The following is a 9,002-nucleotide window of genomic DNA, read 5'->3' on the forward strand; positions in this document are numbered from 1 at the left end:
ATGCTCACCAATTACAAGTGACCAAAGACCCTGGCGCTCTTCCACGCGTGTTGAGTTACAGTGAACACAGGGCAGTGAACACCCTGAGGCCCTGTATGCAGTGGTAATTGCCTCCACCACCCAAAACTCTTGCATGTACAGTTGAAGCAAAAAAAGAACTGGTTAGAGGTATGAAAACCCTCAGTCCTATCGATGTATGGACACAAAGACCTAACAGAACATAACATGAGACAAATGTCTTGCTGATTGGCTGGAACTGCTGTTAACCTTACTTGCTGATTAACAAACTGCGGAGACAACACCTTTGGCAGGAATGCAGGATTAGGCCAGAGAAAGACATTGCCAAACAGGGGGCCTCAGCGGAGGTGCTCACTGAAGGGGCATGCAATTTACTGACCATTTGAGCTGGTTTAATGTAAAGGGGTAATGTAATGTAAAGGCTGTTTTAAATGACAACCACTTAATATCAGTCTCTATCATGAGCTCTATCAGTTTTATACAGGTGAACAGGGGCACACGATGAGGAAGACAGTCTCCAGAGAACACCAGACCAAAAATGGATCCACTGTTCACTCCACTCAAGTCCCCTGGGTCCCCGGTGATGCTGTCCCAGACTGAGGCATGACCCCTTTGTGGGGGCCCAGAAACAGAGTCTATGGTCTGCAGCAGAACACACCTCAGGTCATTGTCCTGGACCATCTTGGGCACCGCTGAGAGCACCTGGACTGCGTGGTGGGCCAACTCAACCCTATGTATTCCATTGAGGTCCTCAGCCGCCAGTAGACCCGTCCCAGGTATCACCGGAAAAAGGGCAATGTGATGGTTTAGTTGATCCTGCCAGTCAGGGAATACAGTGAAGTATTGGGCTGGTAATGTGATTGAACACTTTGTGTGGTTGAACACGTGTGGTTTCAGTTCCTGAGGGTTAGTTTTAGTTCCTTTTGTGTTTTGCTTTGTCCCTTTTGGCCCTTGTGCCGTTTTATGTTATCCTTAAAATATCCCTTTTTTGTTACGAAATGTCCTTTGCATACGTTTTCTTCCCCCGTCAGCACGTGGTTATGACAGTCTCCAGTAAACTCCAGTCCAGGTCAGTGCAAGGTCAGAAGCACTTCCATCAGCAACCAGCCATGTACCACTTACACCCCACCCACACCATACCGCTCCCAGCCAAGAAGCCCAGCGTTCTGGTGGGGGGTTGGGTGGGACACCGTGAGTGAGAAGCTGTACCTGAGACAACCTTGTCAGGTTGTGTGCACAACAATGTCTCACTAGCGTGTCTGTTGCAGAAGCTGTATCTAGAATCAAAGAAGAGAAACATAATGCAGTGTATTTCCCACACAAAGGTGGCCAAGCCCTGCAACAATGGATGAAATTCTGTCTGGAGTTGGTGAAGCATGAGTCCAGGGCCAGACTGATGAAACATCTCTACCGGGATTAATTTCATCCAGTTCACCCTGAACCAACATCTTGCAACATCTTATTCAGGGGGTGCAGCACAAACAAGCCAATCATTCAGATATGGAAGAATCCTTATGCCCTCCCTCTGCAGTGACTCTAGCGCAACCTGCACACACTTGGAAAAAACCAAGGAAGCAGGACTCTGCAACAGCAATGATGGAAGAGACAGAGGGTGAGGCAGGGACAGGCAATTGGTTGGCAACATCAGGTTCAAATAGGAGACAGGCAAGAATAATCCATAAGAATAATAAAATATGTGGCAGTCGGTATGAGGATTGGTCAGTCAGAAAAACGGCTTGCAAAACTGAAGGATTTAGACAACAATTAGCTTGCATTTAGCCAAGATGTCCTCCGGCTGTTAACAGGCAATACCGTGAGACCGTGGGACAAAAACTTTTAGATATTAATTAAATGCCTGAACCAACCATTTTCCTTGGTTGGCTAGAAAGTAAAAAAATTGCCGGGGTGGACAGCCAGGTGGAAAAAATCTATGGCCTTTTTGTGTAATAAGTTTGAGTTGTGCATCACTGTATGTCATAGCCCTAAATACATTGGAGACTGCAGGCAATACTAGTGGATAATTGGCAGTAGTTATTGGTTGGATATAATCAATTTTGTAGCAATCCAACTGTTCTGTGAAAAGTCCTGTTTACAGGACGAAGGCTTTCGTGTGTGTTTGTGTCACTTTTGTGTGTCTGTCTCTTTTAGGAAGCTGTGGTGGGAGGAGCTTTTGACCAATTGGCTGAGACAATATATAAAAGTAGACCATAGTTCAGTTTCAGGAGGACTGCAAGAGATTTCACCCTGTGGGTTTGTTGTGGTATTTGCTATGGTTGCTGTGTATAAGATTTGTTGCCTGTGTTTCCTTAGTTGTTCCCTAATACCCCCTGACTTTGTTAGACCTCTGTATTGTGTGTGTTTATTTGTGGTGAAGGTTTCTTTAGTTTCTTGTATACAGCTTAATTGTAAATAAATGCACTCTTGTACCATTTTCCCAAACCCATCCTGGTCGCTTTCCTCTACACCCCGAAACGAGGACCTGACACACATCTGACTGGGTGGATGAAGGTTGAGGGCTTTAAAGCTGAGTTGCATGGCAAGCTGCAGAAGATGGCCTATAGGGATGTCCAGCAGACACACGAAGGTCAAGAGCATCTGCATCTTTTGCAGCTGGTCCAAGATTCTGGTGCCAATATGTCTTAAAATATTCCTGCATGAGGAGATTGGGCTAACCACAACTGTCATTGGGCCAGCACCCATGTGCCCAAGACTGCCACACTGTCTGGCAATGACACCCATAGCTTGCAATGAGAGCTCCAGGACTTTTGCCATTAACAGGTCAGATAATGTCAGAGTAATTGAAGAATACAACATGACAAGCATATGTGCCAGAGAGTTAGAGACTCTGCCAAGGAATGCTTATACGCACATTATACGCACAGGAAAAGTGCCTTCCATGTGCCGACATTCCACATTGGTACAATCCTGGCAGAGTAGCTCATCAGGTGACAGAATAAGTGAAGCAAAGCTCGGTTTGATGGGGGGCATGATACCCCCCTGCCAACTACCTCTGGATCTTGCAGTGCCTGGGACATCTGGTCTGGATGGACTGCTTTTGTCCCTCCCTCCAATGCAGCAGATGTCACAGAGGTGAAATTGTGGCATGTGATATTAATATACATCCAGAAGACAGAAGTGTTCCGCTCAGCGAAATACAAAAGGGAAAAATCTTGGCAGTTTTAATTCAATTGTCAATGAAGTGCGGACGCAAGTGCATTTCCACTAGTGCTTTCAGCACCACCCTGGTGGTCTGGAGGGATGGAAATAAAACATAAATTTTTATTCTTTCTTTTAAATATTTTTTGTTATAATAATGTTATTTCAATTAATGTTATTTCTATTGACAATGTTTTAAACTAAATAGCACCATTAAGTCAATAGACATCGTCCCTCTTCAGCTGCTCCTATTAGCGGATCAACTGGTCTGGTAGTCCGCACAATCGACATGGCACACTGTCAGCACTGGAGATCATGGATGCACTCAAAGACATGGTTGAAGCGCGATTATTCATGAAGGCCGCTGGATTGAGCTCAGGGGGACGTGGGCAGTGGGGTAGCACAGGGCAAGGGAGGAAGGCTTGGGTGTACTGTGGTAGGGCAGAACAGGAAGATGGTTGGCTTTATCAAGGTCCAAGAGTGAGAGTCAGGTACGAGGGCGTCGGAGCTGTCAGAGCTTGTGGCAATGGGCTTGTTGTGGCCTGAAGATGAAGTCAAACGCATTTGATCGAGGCAGGCAGCAAGCGGTCAGGCAAAACTCGTAGTCGGGAAAACAGGCAAAAGGTAGTATCTCGAATGGCAGTCAGTATTTCAAAATTCTAGCCTCTACAATCAAAATAGACCAAAGAGTGGGCAGCACCCAAGATGGCCACCTGGGCTTTATGCTGGACACTGACCCCATTGATTTCCGGGTCGCGGTCTCCTTGGACGGGTGTGCCCCCACTGGGCGCCTGGTGGAGGGATGGCAGTCGTGACACAAACATTTTACATGAGATGCCTTTCCTGACGCAACCCTCCCCATTTACTTGGGATTTTAACATTCATCTTTCCCATTGTATTTTTCAATTGCAGTTGTTTTTTACTTTTTATATTTTTATATTCGTTCATGCAGGTTAGATGGTTGTAAGATTGTATTCAGACTGAAGAGAAACTGACCCGAGAGCAAAGTGACTTGTAACGTGAGAGACATTCAAAACACCATGGTGGGACAATAGGGACTTTATGACATCATCCTGTTCGCTGCTGAAGGCATTCTGTCTTTAGCTGAGTTTGTGCCATTTCCCATACCCCATTGCAGCAGTTTATATTCTGAATCATATTGATTCAATTGGATAAGTGTTATATCCTCTTGCTTGGTCCCTGAACAGGGACTATCATACACCAAAATTGTAAAAAATTACAGTAGTAAATAAAACAGATTTAAACCATTTTCTCTTTGAACCACAGTTACAGTTTCAATCCATTCTTTGTATGTTATGCTCATTTTTGCAATGTAATATATTCAGTCTGTGTTGTTTTTAAAAGTTACCAATTTCTGTGCGTGTAAATAACAATTTGTCAAGTTACATAGTCCACTGTCCACTGTATAGTCTAATCCACTGAACTTTTCAACTTCACTAGATCTGCAGCTTGCAGAAAAGCAGCATAACCAGTGCCAAGGTCATCACTCTCCAAGCAGCTGACCTGAAGTTCCCCGGCGTGCTGATCTGCACGTAGCAATCCCTCTCTTTCTCTTTCTCACTATCTCTCACTGTCGATCTTTACCATTTTTTAAAAAATTTATTAGAATATCCTTCTATGATGTTGAAGGTATTTCTGTGTTCATTCATAGCATATGTAGGGGAAAAAAGAGAGAATAAATCACACACAAAAAAGGTCACAGTGGATCTTGCCCATCTGAGGTGTTATTTATGGACCGTATTGGGCACACTGTTTTGACATTAAGGTTGTTTTTGTGTGTGTGTGTGTGTGTGTGTGTGTGTGTGTGTGTGTCTGTGTGTATGTGTGTGTGTGTGTGCGCATACACCTTTTCATGTACGCCTATAAACAAAATAATGCCATCTATTGATTTTTTTATACATTTCAAACTTTAAAGATGATATCAGTTTTTGTGAGACAATGATAGATTAAAACTAAAATAAGATAAAATAAGGAATAAAATAAGGAATTGTTATTAATATTTACTAATAATTAACATTAACTCATAAAATACTTTCTGTGGCTTGGTTGTGTTTCTGACCGAATTAAAACAAACAATACATATTTGTACCTATTAATCAAATATTCATTAATCACTATTAGATAACACGTATATTCATTTGTGTATGTTATAATAAATGATCTAAGCACTGATTAAAAAAATTGGTTTGCAGTCAATCAATGTGTTTAAAGGACCAGTAGTTGGCTCATCATTAAACCACAATTCACAAAGCATCTCACCCAGACTAGGATCAATATTCTCTTATGACAGCCTGCATTAATGTCACCTATGACTAACCTGTTCTCAGGTCAGAAGGTCTATGAGACTCTAGTAAAATGGAAAAACAAGTACAGACTGGATTTAATGATGAGACAAAATCAATACATTTATGAAATTGTTGATCTACACTTTCATTTTTACCAACGGTCATTGCCAGGCTATAACTGATAGAATTTTGGGCTAAAAGAATTATGTGTCTGGCAACTTTTTTTATGTTGTGCTTAACCATGACAAAGGAACATACCAAAAGTGCTCATTCCTGTGCTAATATTAGACTTAAGATGTCAGATATTTAAAATAGGCCCATGAAGAGATATTTATTAGGAGTTTGAAAGAGGGGGTCTAAGCATTTTCTTGATTTTTACAAGAAAGGAAGACAGCTTTGTGGAGATAGTCTGTCCCCTATTTAATGGAATTTTCCTGGTGGCACATTGCATGTCAGCAGTTCACTCATAAAAATCTGCACCACAAAGACATGCTATAGCAGAGCAATACGGCAACAGAAAAACTACAGCAAATGTTGCGTTGGTTCACAGGTGTCACATCCTAAAGAGGGACAGTTTTAATTTTGAATGTGTTTTTTCTCATCACAGTAGTTAAAAAATATTAGTTTGTTTTTTTATGCATATGAGTAAATAGTTTTTTCACTTTTCACTTGACTTTAATCTACTGACAGCATGTTTATTCACATTACGGCAATGATAAAATACTAGATGTGACAGATTACTTGAGTCCCATGGGTGGATTGCTTCTGTCGCAACAAACTCCATTTGTCTCCATTTGTAGGGTGGTAGTAGCCTAGTGGGTAACACACTCGCCTATGAACCAGAAGACCCGGGTTCGAATCCCACTTACTACCATTGTGTCCCTGAGCAAGACACTTAACCCTAAATTGCTCCAGGGAGACTGTCCCTGTAACTACTGATTGTAAGTCGCTCTGGATAAGGGCGTCTGATAAATGCTGTAAATGTCTCACAAAACGATGCCTTGTTTTAGATCTTAGCGGGTGTGAAAGATCTCTACAAATCTGCTATTGTTATAAAACCAACTGTTAACAATTACATTTATAATACAGTAATACAGGCTGTACATTCACCATTCTACAAGCCACTTCTCCCAAAGATTCACCAGAACTTCTGACTCTGAATTTGCATGTGGATGAACTGGATGCTTGTGTCCAGTGTTCCATAAGACTGAGAAATGTGGAAATACAGTAGCAGATAAATGGTACGCGTAAATAACCAGTTTGTCAATGACTGTGATTAATGAAGAAGATCTAGTTTTAGTTGCAGTTCTAGTTAGTTATATAACCCCTCATTAACTGGCTAAAGTGGGTAATGGGTCATTGAATGCGCTGTGCAGATGCACTTCCTGCACAGCGTTTCCTGGGATAAATGTACCGCCATCACCATTGTTTCATTTCAGGTTTTCCTGAACACCCTCTTTTGTTGACTTGTATTAATTGATTTTGCTTCTAAGCTTCCTACTGAGTACAAACGCTGCAGTTGTGCGGCATATTTCTACAGGGCCTCATGGGGAAAACTCTTTTTAAGGCACAAAAGTGGGACAAGAGAGCTTCGGAAACAACAGGTGTGACCTGGTATCACTGCCTTACAAAAATCATCAAAATAATGGATCATGATAATGTCTTTTTATATGGACCTGACTACAACACTGTTATATAACGTAACATGTTGACTGTTATCCCTGAATCACTGTGATCCAGGCTCATATAAAGTCTTTGTGTCCTTTGCCAAAGAATTCATGCACTATCGGTATCAGCCGTCACTTGGCTCGAGAGTTTCTGCTCGGATGACAGTGACGTCAGTGTTTGACGGCTGTATTGGACAAGAGTGGGTTTCTGTGTACCCAATACCGAGAAAAGCAGCTGTCTGTACAGGGATCATTTTATTCCACTGGAAGAACGTAGGGGACAGACATTAATCATCAAGTTATTTATTAATTGGTGGAGCAATAGACATTGCTTTTTATCACATTAACGGGCTCTACTCTGGTTTGGTGCCACATGCTGCTTGTTTTTCTGACAAGTGCGTTCCTGTTAACCTTGATTTTTAAAACAGCATCCTTTGGCATTTAAGCTGACCTGCCAGCGGGCATGCCCTTCTTTCCTAATCCTGCTGAGCTCAGACTTACGGAGATGAGTCACCAGAAAAAGGTTTCCTGAGAACTCCAGTACTATTAACAGGAAATAAGAAAAGCTGTGACTCCTGGAAATGACAGGGCATCTGCACAAATGGCATAAATCTAAAATCATGCAATTATGTGTAAAAGGGGGGGTTGGTGCACGGTAATTCAAAGCTTCTTTTCCCAGGATGTCAGTAATGTCGACTCTAGGTACAACTTATTTAACCTATTAAGTGTGAAATCAGCAAAAGGACCATCAGAACACGGCACTTTTTATTATGATAGGGACCATTATACTAGATGATTTGTACAGCACATATTTATATTTAAAAAAATGACAATTGTCAGGTCTTATAAAAGGGTAAAATAAAGTCAGAGAAGAGTCTAACATTTGATGCAGCTGAAAAAGTGAAGTGATTGTGATACACTGCAGCACAGCACACGGTGCACACAATGAAACATGTACTATGCTTTTAACCATCACGGTGCTTTGCTCAGTGGCACCTCAGCGGCCACCACTGTCCCAGTTTGGAGTAAATGCAAGCTAACATGTGTCAAGAATATAAAGGTGGTGTGTAGCACTCAACAGTGCATGAAAATATCACACCATTGTACAAACCAACTATTCTCCGAAGGACTGTTCATATGTGTCCTCTGCTTTTAACCATCACACTTGGTGAGCAGTGGGCAGCCACGACAGGTGCCCAGGGAGCAGTGTGTGGGGACGGCACCTCAGTGGCAACCTTGGTGGCTCGGGATTTGAACCCGCTACTCTCCTTACCCGCTAGGCCCCCACTGCCCCAATAATAGATCAATATAAAGTGATCTTTAACACCCCTGAATCAAGTCCATAACTCACTGCAACGTTTGCATGAGTTTGGCCAGGCTTTTGCCTTCTGTGAATATGGGATTGGAGCAATATTTCAACAATACCCCTACCAGCATCATCAGCGATTTACGGCATTTATGGCATTTACAGCATTTATCAGACATCCTTATCCAGAGCGACTTACAATCAGTAGTTACAGGGACAGTCCCCCCCTGGAGCAACTTCGGGTTAAGTGTCTTGCTCAGGGGCACGATGGTAGTAAGCGGGGTTTGAACCCGGGTCTTCTGGTTCATAGGCTATTACCACCTTTTTAAGCTCAATTATAACGTAGTCACGAAAAAAAAAACCCAGTAGACCTCGCTCCACACAACCCTCTTCCACACACGCACGGCGCTGCGGGCCACATGTGCTGCGCGCGGGCCCGTTTGTTGTGGTCGCGTCCCCGGTCACGTGACGTCGCGCTGCGCACGTGTGGCTGACAGAGCGGCTCATGGAGTGGCGACGCGTTCCGGCGGGCTCTTCATTTTCCCCTGC

This window comes from Denticeps clupeoides, chromosome 19, assembly GCF_900700375.1.
Source record: "Denticeps clupeoides chromosome 19, fDenClu1.1, whole genome shotgun sequence".
In the NCBI taxonomy this organism is placed as follows: Eukaryota; Metazoa; Chordata; class Actinopteri; order Clupeiformes; family Denticipitidae; genus Denticeps; species Denticeps clupeoides.